This window comes from Lutzomyia longipalpis, chromosome 2 (genome assembly GCF_024334085.1).
Source record: "Lutzomyia longipalpis isolate SR_M1_2022 chromosome 2, ASM2433408v1".
NCBI classification, from domain to species: Eukaryota; Metazoa; Arthropoda; class Insecta; order Diptera; family Psychodidae; genus Lutzomyia; species Lutzomyia longipalpis.
This window is the reverse complement of record NC_074708.1, coordinates 40,160,616-40,173,283: the sequence shown is the minus strand read 5'-3', so window position 1 is coordinate 40,173,283 and position 12,668 is coordinate 40,160,616. Positions and strand designations below refer to the sequence as shown.

General features: G+C 35.6%; 1 protein-coding gene across 1 annotated transcript in view; it reads left to right on the top strand.

Moving 5' to 3' along the window:
* Positions 1–12,668, top strand: part of LOC129791420 (amphoterin-induced protein 1) — a 90,957-nt gene that overhangs the window by 29,507 nt on the left and 48,782 nt on the right. The gene's annotated exons all lie outside the window — the stretch shown is intronic.

Sequence of the window (12,668 nt, the reverse complement as noted above, 5' to 3'; positions counted from 1 at the left end):
TATGTAGCAATTTTTAAATAATATAATGTAGGTAATCATCATTCAGGTCGGCCCAGTAGAGCAGTGGCAAAGCAGACGGTCCCAGTGTCCGTTTGCTCTGTCCCTGGGAGGGTCGGCGGGTTCGAGGCTCGGTGGTGTTCGATTGGCTGTAATGCAGATATGAAAAAAGATCTCATTCGGTCAGGAATGCCCCCACTCGTTCCCACCAGTGCAATATTACAACGAGAGGCAACTCTTGAACTGATATTGACTGCTCTGCACCGTTGCTTGTGATAAAAACTTATGAATGAGGAATATTCCTAACACAAAGTCACAATGCAACAAAAGTGCCTCTCTGAGGTTGACGTCAGGTCGGCAGCCGGTCATTAAAATCAAAAGCCAAAATTTGTGTGTGAGAAGCCAACCCCAGTAATGGGACAAATGGCTATGTGTGTGTTGTAGGTAATCATCATTCAACGTACAAGACTGTTAGCACTGCTCCTCAACTTTGCGTGCCATTTCAAGAGAGAAAAAAATAAGACAAAAAAAAAGACTTCCATAAAATTCATTTTTTTTATCTTATAAAGATACCTACTTTGTATAAGAAAGCCTCCTCTACATTTAAACGTTTATTTTAAAGGAATCAGACTGTTACAAATGAGGGGCGTCTAAGTAACTTGCAAAATTTATACGGTTATTTCTATTTTAATTAAAGAATTCTTCTGAATATTTTGCAATTAAAACTGTAAAATGGGGTAGGTTTGAAAAGGAAAAAGAATCCTTGGAATTAGTAAGAAATCATTCTAAGGAAATAATTAGAACAAACAATTAGATTTCAGTCTAAAAGACAAAATTAATAAGGATTTTCAGGATAAATTAAATAAAGGGTATTACTTTTTCTGATCTTCCTTATTCCTGAAATTCTAAGGAATTTTTTGATTTCTCATTAAATCTCAATTCAAAGTCCTTAAAAAACAATTTTCAATCTTCTTACCTTTTCTTCTTTAAATGTTAAATTTTGAAAAAAAAATTTCACTCTAGAATTCGGATAAAGTTTCCCTTTCCTTTATACTTCATTCAACTCTTCCTTTATTTGAATTCTCATAAAATTAAATAATAAAATATATTAGAAATATTTTCCTGAAAATCCGAGTTTAATAACTAAAGCTTCGGAGATTTTTGAGTCCTTCTTTAGGTACAAATTAATGGAGTAATTCTGATCTTTTTATTTTTTTTTAATTTCTTGTACGATGTAGAAAAAACACAAAAAAAGACTAAAAATCTTCGAAATTTTGTACCTGAAGAAAAAGAAAAAGATCTCCGAAACTATAAGCTCAATAAAATTGTTGAAAGTTTTTTAAGTCCCAATATATTTCAGATATTCCCTAAACTTATATTTAAAAAAAAAATTGCGAATTCTGATTTTAAAAAATTTCCAAACAATTCATTTATTAAACAAAAGTCTGAAACACCTCGTTTAATCGAATCTATTAGATTTTTCTAGAAATAAAGACCATTTATCCAATTTTTATGCGCTCAATGACATACATACTAAGAAACTTTTGCGAGCGTACTACTTAAATATAATTTAGTAATAGGCAATTTTGGAATAATAAAATATTAATCCTTTCATTCAGACCTTAAACTTATTTAGAATTATTATTTTTCATAGAATTCTAACGAACTTTACCTCCAATTACGGCCCATAGTTAAATGGTAGTTAAATGCCCCTCTTGTGCTTACTGCTGCATGACTTTTGCATCATACAAAAGTTTAAAGAGACAATTCTCTCATTGCGGGGCGTATTGTACAAAGAAAATTGTCAAAGGAAGATTCGCTACACGCCTACAAACGTCTCAAGATTTACCTCGCTTTCTAAGCTGCATTGTCTATTGCTTGTGATTTTTTCTGATCAATTAAAGTTCCATGGCGTGCAATTCATCAAGCAAATTACGCTGAAAATTGATTCAAATGGCGATTTAGTTCAATGCTCATTGTCTGCGATGTTTTTTTTTCGCTCTCTTCTGAGGGGCTTGGCATTCACTTTTGTGTATTATTTTGCGATTTAATTGGAAAAATTTCCTTTCTGGTGAACTATCTTCTTGTTTTTTTTTTTGGGTGAATTACCGGGAGGTGCGTTATCTGCAATTGACCCAAAAACTGAGCTCTGTATCCGGTGATTTTGACTTTGTTTTCTTTTTCTGGAAAGACTTTTTTTTTTCGAGGTACTTTGGGCTTGTCGCAGGGAGTGCCATGAGTAATGAAGAATTGCCTGGTGAAGATGGGACCCGAAAAGAATTCGCCACGGTGGGGTAATCTTTTAGTTGATGAAGAAAATTGATGTATAGTCGCGAAGGTGATTAGCGATGCGTGTAAAATGATTCACTTTCTTGTGTTTCTCGCGGCGTCTTCGGTGTACAAAAGGTGTATAAAAATGGGAATAAGAAATAAATTGAATCTCTTCCAATGTTCTTTCGTTGAAAATCTGTGAAATTGACCCAGAGAGAGTGAGAGAGAGTCTCCATTAATTGATTACTTTCGCATGCGACGGAAGATATATTTCACGAAGACTCTTGGGGTACATGGGAAGGTACTTTATAGAGAGACGGTGCGGAGATGCGACTAATTGGTGCTCCTAATTCAACGTAATAGAGTTCATGAGTGGTGTGAATTTCCCATTTACCGAGTCATTGGATCATTGTTGATGTTTAGAGGTGGAAAAGTGGTCAGACGGAAGATTATATTTCACCACTGAGTGTGGCTTTGTATTGTCTTTGAGGTGATAATCCGACATTCACCTCTAATTTGGGGGGGACGATGTATCATTTTCACTTGAATCCACCGCATTTTCCATTCTGGAATTTCACACCACAACATTTACTGAAGAATTTTCCAATTTGGGGTGTTTGAAAATCATTTTTTCTTGATGAAAAATTAGGAAAATCTTTTTTTTTATCAAATATACTTCTTTATCAATATATTTTCTAATAAATCTTTGCATAAAAAATAAAGTTAGATGTCCATTTCATTATGCAAAAGAGATGTTACGAATACTTTGCCTTGACATTAAAATCTTTATAAAGTGCAAAAGTTTATTACATACAAATTAAGAAATGCATAAATGTAATGGATATAACATATATGCGAAAGCTTACATAAATAACATAAATTTAAATTATTATTTACTCATGAACCATGTTGACCTGGAGTGCAGAAGGGAAACTCATAAATAGTTTATCATGGCTTAGTGCTTAGTTTATCATCTTGCACAGATGATTTTCCTATATGTGTGTGCACTGCACATCCTCCTCCAAGGAAGTGGAGAGAGCATTCCATGAAAATGATGCTGCAAACAACATGAATTTCACCTCACAACCATCGCTAATGAATTTCTCAGCACATCTCAAATTTGACACGTGATTTTGGGGAAATTTCAGACAAATCTCTAAATATTCAGATTTCAGAGCTTCCAGCTTAGCCTTTCACAGCCAAGCATATTCACCAAAGCACGGGGGTTAGAGGGTTTGTATCAAAAGCTCATGTGTGGATGGATATAGTTGTAGTTGTCATTTGCAAAATTTCAATTCTCAGCAACGCGCGGGCTACAAAACCACCTTGATTGCTATTTGATGAGTGGACGAGATTAGAAAGCGATTTATTATATTATGTATACACGTGGAAAAATTTGGGTCACTCCTTATCCCCTCTTTCACCACCACACACAACCTGTTGGTACATATAATCCCTAAATTCAGAACATTCTTCCAACTCAAATCACATCCCCCGCTCGATGCCCTGAACGCCTCACCATCCCCAAAAGCTCACCATTTACTTGTACACTTGTGACTGAATGAATAGCAAGCTCAGCAAGTACGTTGCTCGTGAAAAGCTTTTAATGGGTTGAATTTTGCAGAAAAGCCACTTATCCACTCTTTAGACCTGTCCAACCCAATGATATAATTGATAAATTCAGGGTGAGTTTTTCCACCCACCCACCCACTCCCTGTAGACATTAGAGAATTGTGAATGCAATGCTTTTCGAATTTTATGCCTCAAGTGCCCGTCGATAGTAATTAGAATTTCGTGCTTTTACCCATCGTCATTTTGTCACTTGTAGTGCTAGCGAAATTCTCTCTTGAAGCACTAAAGAGTACGCGACGAATTTGACTTGCACAGCTTCATATTATAATTATTATTTTAATAACACCACCCATGTCCCTTCTCACACCTCTTCTACGGATGTATTCACACTCACGTAAATCAAAATACCTCATTATACCAGCTCTCATCGAACGAGTCTCGCATAATATATTAATGGAAAGACTCAAACTATAGGTACTATATACCTTGCACAACACTTAAGGTAAGGAGTTTTTAAAGAAAAAAAAGCATTTAAGGGGTCATAAAGTCTTTTCAACAACGGGTGGTAAGCTAAAACGGTTTACCTACCTATGTAGGTATATAAAAAATAGTTATTTGCAATAAGGGGTTAAAAAACTTAATTTTCCCTACCGTCATTGGGGGTGAATTTTGTTGTTTTTGGGTTAATCGAAATGGAATCAGGCTGTTGATTTTATGTTCAACAGAAAATTTTCTATTTTTAGCTAGACAATAAGAAAAAATATACTGAATTGAAATATTCTGCGTATTCCACCAATAATTGAATAGAATTTTCCAGGAAAACCGAAAATAGTCATCGCAATTTTCTATTCTCAGCAGTTCCTTTGAAAATTAAATTTTCTATACAACTTTCTCCTTGATTTATTCCCACATTTTCATGAAAGTTATTGCTTTTCTGTTTATTGCATATTTTTGGGTGGTGTCAACTTTAATCAAATAATTTTTGAGACACGTTTCCTCAGAGTAAGAGTTCAATTCCAAGAACTTTACTCCTCAATACATTTTCCCATTTTTACATGCGTTTCTAATTTTACCCCAGTATAACCTAGTGGAAATTGTATTATTTTGTGTCTTTTTTACAAGAATATCTACAAGATTGAAAAAATAGAAATGAAAATTTAATTTTTCTTTTTTATAGTAAAATTCCTTTAATATAAAGAATTTTTAATATTCTTGTAATTTTTATAGCCAGAGTTGCATTAATTCATCAAAGAATTTTTATTTTCAAACCTTAAAGCCTTAGGCAATGTGAATTTTCATTTATCCATACATTTGAGCTTATTGTTTGATGTTGCTTGTGAGCAGCCAATGATTCTGTCCGTCCAGTAGTAGGATATTATTTACCCAGAGAAGACATCTAAAGCACAATCCAATCACGATAAAATGATCTCTTTGTTTTATCATGTGATTAAGAGGTATGGTTTACCGGTGAAAATTCATGCAACTAAACCTTCCTTCCTCCCCCCACAGCCTGAATTGAGGGGTAGTGGTGGAGTTATTTATTGAAATACGACCATACATATCCCCGAAAACATAACGAGAACGATGGAGCATTGTGTCTCAGAATTTTGCAACAATATCAATTCAAATTATGACCACCTCACAAGTATCATTGCCACATCGACCTCAATAAGAATGATTACAGTGGTGTAACCCAATTACAGTACACATCCCTCATCAATTCCCCCAAAAACCTTTTCCACACTCACACACCCCGCCCATTTTACAATACACACTCCTCCTATATCTGACCCCATAACCTTTCCATTAATTATTCGTATTATAGCACCCAGAGAGTGTAAAAGAGAGACCAAAAGGAAGACAAAGGATTGAGGAGTCAACGAAGGGCATACAAAGTCAAATGATTTTGGGGTTTGGGGATTTTGGCTATGGGTATAAAATTAAATCTAAGTTTAAGTAGATCCCAATTAAACTTTAAAACTTACACCATTTATTTCATCAAATACTTGACTCATAATTACTTCCTTAAATCTTCGCTGACTCGTTGTGGCCATATTGATAAAATAAATTAATGTATGTGCGATGATTAATTATGCTTTATATCCCCCCCCCCACTCCCAGCTCGACCGTGTGAATTAATAGTTGGAAAAAAGGGGTGAGCTTTCATGGCCGGAAAAACAGCCTCTTTCACACCACTTTTTTTCCACCATCGTCCTCCCAGACTTTCGAGTGGTTTTCACCCGGGAAGTCTCAACTTTTCCAATTAATGAGCATCTGTTTTTACCCACACTGTGTGGCTGCTGGTGAAATTTTCACTGGAACACCTGGAAATTGGACAACTTTTTTTTTCTCCATCAACCAACACCATTCGTCTGTCTCGTTGAAATAGCTTTTCGGACTCACAGAGATTCCTTGAAATTTTTTGCTCTCTCCCTTTCTTTTTCAATTCACCTGCGTAATGTTTAGTCAAGGTGAGGAGTATTTCTTCTTCTTTTTTTCAACAAGAAAATTTTCCCGGAGGTGATGATGCCAAAGGGGGTGGGTGTACAACGCCTATAAGCTCCCCAAATGTACCTACTTAAGAGCGATAGAAGATTCATCCTTGATGATATGAATTATTAAACTTCAATTAATGAAAGACGGAAGAAATGAGCTCATGTTTTATAAATGCTCTCATTTTGACATATAAAGGTATTATGAAAGATGCAACTTTTTGATATTGGATTAATTGTTGGCTGATGCTCTCAAAGCTCTCTCCCTCACAAGTTTTTCCTCTTCATACGTCAAAGTGATGTGTGTAAGATGATGGAGTGTTGATGAAAAGTTTCTTCTTTAATTTAAAATGTATTAAAACCACAAAGACTTTGCACAAACTTAAGATGATTATTTTATCCCACCAACACTGCAACACTTCAATGCATTCCATGCCGTTGAGGCATTGCTGCAAATTTTTTTAAAGAGTTTTTAGAAGACGAATTCGTATAATGAAATTTAATAGTTTATCATTGAGGAGAATTCGATATGATCTGTCCAAAGAATCAACTAATTACAAGGCTAAAAAAATGGAAAGAAAAATGAAGCTTTTTATGCATAATACACGGATTATGTCCCCTACCAAATTTATGTCTTAAGTTTTATTATATTAATTTTCATAAGAAAATGAAAAAAAAATAATAAAAAAGTTTTAATAAAAATTCCATTCATTGAAGAAGACGTCCAGAAGCATTGAAAGCTCTGGAGAAATTGACGAATTGCTTTTGCGCTAATTAATTTGTCCTATCTGTTCATCAATGACTTAAATTTCATCAATGTAATCGCCCTAATACTCTACAAAAATCTAAAAACGAATTTTACTTACGACTTTGTTCTATATCCCATATATTGCGCATTTGACTCTTTCTTAGCGAATAATTAGACCAATATTTTACTTTGTCTGAAAATAGATAATTCCTTTAATTTTTAGAACAAAATATCAAAATTATTCTTCAATGAATTTTCTTTAAATCATTGCGCTAATTTGTAATTAAATGGCATTGAAAAGTTTACGGAAATTGCCATAATTACGAAGAAGGAAAAAAATCTTTGTCCTTCAGAAGTAACTCTCTCTCTCTCTCTCTCACGGGGAAGTAACTTTGGGAACAACCCCCTAATTGCACGATGCTCTACTTTCAGCAACTTTTCACCCCCCAAAAATTTATGATAGACATTCACCCCTATGGAACCCGAAAAATGCCCAAAGGAGTGAAATAAGTGCACCAACTCGGCGAAGATGCACAACTTTTGGGGAGAGAAGTGCATAGCAAAAGCGAACCAGAGTGAACCATTATTTGAGAAATGTCGAATAAATTTTGTCGATGATTTCTTACTTAATTCATGCTACCAAAGAGGGTGCAAATGCCACTGGGGTGGTGGTGAAGATGGAGTAACAAACTGGTGCTGAAAGTTTTCATCTCGTGCAATTTTTTTGCATGATGAAATCTTTCACTTGCACTTCTCCCTACATAGCTTCCCGATGTTCTCAGAAGGATATACACAGCGTACAGGGGATGAGGGTAGTTTTTTTTTGTATGTTGATCCCTTTATTCTCTCTATATCGTCGCTCTCTCTTCCTTCTCCGAAAAGGCGAGCGAGATATTCCTGGGCAAAGTTATATACATACTATATTGTATCTTGCCCATTCTGTGCTTTTCACTTTAGATTTAACGGATGATGGTGAATGAGTTCAACTTGGCTTGCTGCTCTATGTTTAATGAACCCTGAAGGACACCGGTCCTAGGATACACCATCCACTTGAGCTTCTCTCTGTCTGTATACCCCGCCCCAGCGCCCCACATAATTCAAAGAATGGGCACAGCCGCGTACACAAGAGGAGAGCCGAATAAGTGAAAACCATTTTGAGGAAAATGGTTTTCCGTTTCATGAGATTTATACTCCCCAAAGTTATTTGTGTGTATGTGTACATAAAAGAGGCTTTTATCATTGAGAGTTAAAAATGCATAAGAAATGCTGAATTTGTAATGCTACGAGGAAAAATGCTCGCATACCCACCCACTCCGCTCCACCCCTTAAATCTCCAAGAGTATATTCATCCCACACACTGTGAATCCTCCTATTGTGTTACTCATTCAATATCAAGCAATGCTAAAGATTTTGATACTTGGATTATGCATAATGATGCCTCATGATAAGTCCTGAGGTTGACTCCGCGCGCAGCTCCCGCGGGGAAATGGATTTTATGCAAATTACATTAAAAGATATACGCACGTTGAGGGTGAGAGCTCTGCAAATACGAATAAAAATTTACCAACAATCATATTATTTGCTCTGCCAATGCTGAAAATATTTGCTATTTTTTTTGTGCTCCTGCAATCCCACCATACACCAATGCTCCACCCCCGCAATGCTCGCGATGAAAGCATCGCTGAACTGTGAGCTTTTATACTTTGAATTGTAAATGTGAATTTTATTGAATTTTGAAAGAATCTTTCTTTTTATAATTTTTTTTCCTCTCTCATATACACGTCCTCGCAATCAAGCAAAATCATCATCAGGATAAATCAATTAAATTTGTCGTGTGCTATGTATGCTATATAGGTATATAGCTATAATTTCTTGAAGGATATTTCATTGTAATGATATTTCCTTGAGCATGGAACTTGTTAAAGGGTGTTAAGAGAGGGGACAAATAAGGGGTTGTTGTTAATGAATGTTTTCTTGGAATACGTTGTGATTTTAAAGGAATATAGGCTACGATATTTAACGTTTGTTATTTATTTAAATTTCTTTATCTGCAAGAGCAACAATTTCGAATATTCTTTATTTAAAAATTAATTTTACAATCTCCAAGGCATTGTTAGGGCTAGAATACAAGGTAAATCAATTGTCAAATATATTCTTTAGAACCATTTAATAAAAACGAGAATATAAGTAGAAGAATTAACAAACAACCTCTAAAAGCAAATTAAATTCACTCACAAACTAATCCATGGTTAAAATAAAAAATAAACGCATAAAATGGACAATTTTTTCTCTTCCTGCCTCTTATTTTAGCTGAATTTTTATGAATTATTTAGCGGGCATTTATGTTAAAGTGGACTTTATGGGGCAACTTGCCTTTAATTTTGTTGCGATGATGCTGCTGTGCTGCCTGCTGATGTTCCTTGGGAGGATCCTTCGTCCTTCAGGCTCCTTAGACACTTTTATATTTTTTCTGAAAATAAAGACACACAACAACACACGCGACCAACACACTGTACATCACGGGGGAGACTAACTCCAGACTGTGGCTGGGGAGTCCGGGAGATCATGGCACTGCTCATCAACGGCGGAAACGCCGTTGAAGGCGTTTTGGAGAATATTTAAATTTTGCAACCGTAACATACTCCACCAAGCCGACAAAGAAAAAGAAAAAACAATAAAAAGAAAAAGAAAAATCTCTTACCCGTCCTCTATACTACTAACTTAAGAAAAACCAAAACCAAAACTATGAAAGAAAATCTTACTTGGATATGTGTCTATTTAATATTATTATTTTAATTATTTATACGGAACATAAAGTTAAATTTTTACTAGTAAATCAAATTAATGAGACTAAAATATAAATTAATCATGTTCAGCAGAATCTTACAGTCCGACTTTCTTCCTTGCTCTCAAAAACCCTCGCCAAACCTGTTGTACATCGTCAACCCAAAAATTTACACCGCGGAATTGGTACGCAATGGAAACGCCATTTACAATAGTTTTACAATTCTTATGGGTAAAGAGAAAGCCAGAAGGGCAAAGAGAAACCCCATCGACGATTTACGACGCTTCCCAATAACGCAACAATGGCGACTCATCGGTGTCGCAGTCGATAAAGCAAGCCCTTTAAAATCTGACGAGTTATTGTGATCACAAAGTCCAAAGCTTCAAGCTCGATTCATCAGAACATATAATAATTTTTCAAAAATTGCAAATTGTCTCATGATCTACGATTTCTTTATGTTCAACTGCCATAGAAAAAGATAGACGACACATATTGAAATTCATTCTCTCTCCAAGTAAGACTGACCAACTTGCAAATTGCACAAAGGTTGGCCAATTGAGAGGACGAGATTCAGAAATTTCTTACTAGTCTTCTACAAAAAGATCTCATGGACAGTTAAAGTTAATCACTCGACTAGAAAGTCTCATCTCGAGTGTATGTGGAGTATGATCCTCAATAATGGAACAACATACGGTTGTATTCCCAACATTGAAAGGATTTTTTATTTACTTACAAAGAAAATCTATTGATTCTGTCCTTTGAAGTTACCCCTTAAGAAATCGTAAAAGACTATACAAACTTGATCATTCAACTTTTTAATTTTATAGCAAAAGAATTCGGCTTCTTAAATATCAAAAAATTAGGTTGCGAATCTCAGCATAATGATTTTAATTGCAAAAATATTTTTTTAATATATAAATTTATCAACTTTATAGAGGATTATGAAATAATGAGATTATATACACCCATATTCCCAAAAAGAAAAAAAAAACAGTTAAAAAAAAATATTTTGCCTGTACTCAAGAAAAATAGAGAAAAAGAAATTGATATATTAACCAGGCTTAATATCTTTACCATGGAAAGTGCCTTTTCTTTTAGTTTGAACATCCTCTAATTCATAAGTTTGACCTTTGCAAGCAATAATTTTACACTTTATCCATGGACAAAATTTAGCTTGTATCCCTTTGGAAGCATCTGACAGAGCAAATGATCTCCGATAGACAACATCCCCGACATTAAATTTATTAGGACGTGCTCTCAAATTATATCTCTTTCGCGAATTATCATGACTTATTCTTAATCTATTTTTAGCATCGTCCCTTGCTAATTTCAAAGCCTTCAGTCTTTCATCAATGGAGGGTGGATTATTAGCATCTTCGATCGCATATTCCTCACTATTAACAATCATCTCTTGACCAAAATTTAAGAAATAAGGGGTATACTGAGCAGACTCATGGATAGAGGACCTCATAGCCATACCTATTTCCGACAAATATTTGGGCCAATCTGAATGCTTCTTTTCGATGTATGCTCTACGTTGTCGCTAAAAACCACTCGTGGGATGCCAAAAATCGGAAATACGTACGTGGACAAAACTTTAATTACTGTGGTAGTTGTAGCATTTCTTAGTGGATACAGAAGAACAAATTTAGTGCACCTGTCTATGATGACCAACAGTTGACGATATCCCTGAGAACTCTTGGTTAATGGGCCCACAAAATCCATAGCGATATGCTCCCATGGTCGTGAAGCACTCACATGAGATCCCATTGGCGGAGTTAGCGTGATATTTGGAGATTTTACTGCTTTGCACACTTCACATTTCTTAAGATAATTCCTCACATCAGTTCTCATGGACGGCCAATAAAACCTACCGCTTATGCGTCTGTAAGTTTTAGCAAATCCAAGATGAGCTGCATTTGGAGAATCGTGATATTTCTGAATAAGATCCTTCACCTCAGAACGACGAACGCAACATTTCCACTTGAAGCTCGTTGTCTTTAATGGACTAACAACTCTACAGTGTTTGAATAAATTGCCGTCTTCTATCTTGAATTCAGGAAACTTATCAGGCTCCTTTTCAACGCCTTGCTTCGTCTCATCGTACCATTTGTCTTCCATCGCCGCTATTGAAGCCACATTTCTAGACAGGGCATCCGGCACTACCAATTCTCGACCAGGTCGGTGGGCAATCTCAAAATCATACTGTTGAAATTCCATGATCCATCTTCCAATACGACCCTTTGCCTCCTTTTGTTTCAAAATATATACCAACGACGAGTGATCTGTTTCCAACCGAAACTTCTTATACAAAAGGAAGGGAGCGAACCTGCGTAAGCAAATAAGACAACCGTAAGCTTCTTTCTCAGTCGTATGATAACCCTGTTCAGCGTCAGTAAATTTCTTAGAAACATAACAGATTACCTTCTCTTGACCATCCTCTTCTTGAATCAACATACCTCCAGCACCTACATCACTCGCATCCGACCTAACAATAAAGGGTTTCGAATAATCGGGGAGTTTTAAAATTGGGGCTGTAGTTAGCAATTCCTTTAGCTTACCAAATGCTTCATCCGCCTCTGGAGTCCATATTATTCCTCCAGTTTTTCCTTTTCCTTTTAAAAGATCCGTTAAGGGTTTAGAAAACGTCGCATATGAAGGCAAAAATCGTCGGAACCATCCAATCATTCCCAAAATTTGTCTTAATTGGGTGACGGTACGTGGAACTGGAAGATTGATGATCGCCGAGACCTTAAAATCATTGGTGCCAATACCTTCCGGACTTAAGGTGTATCCAAGATAT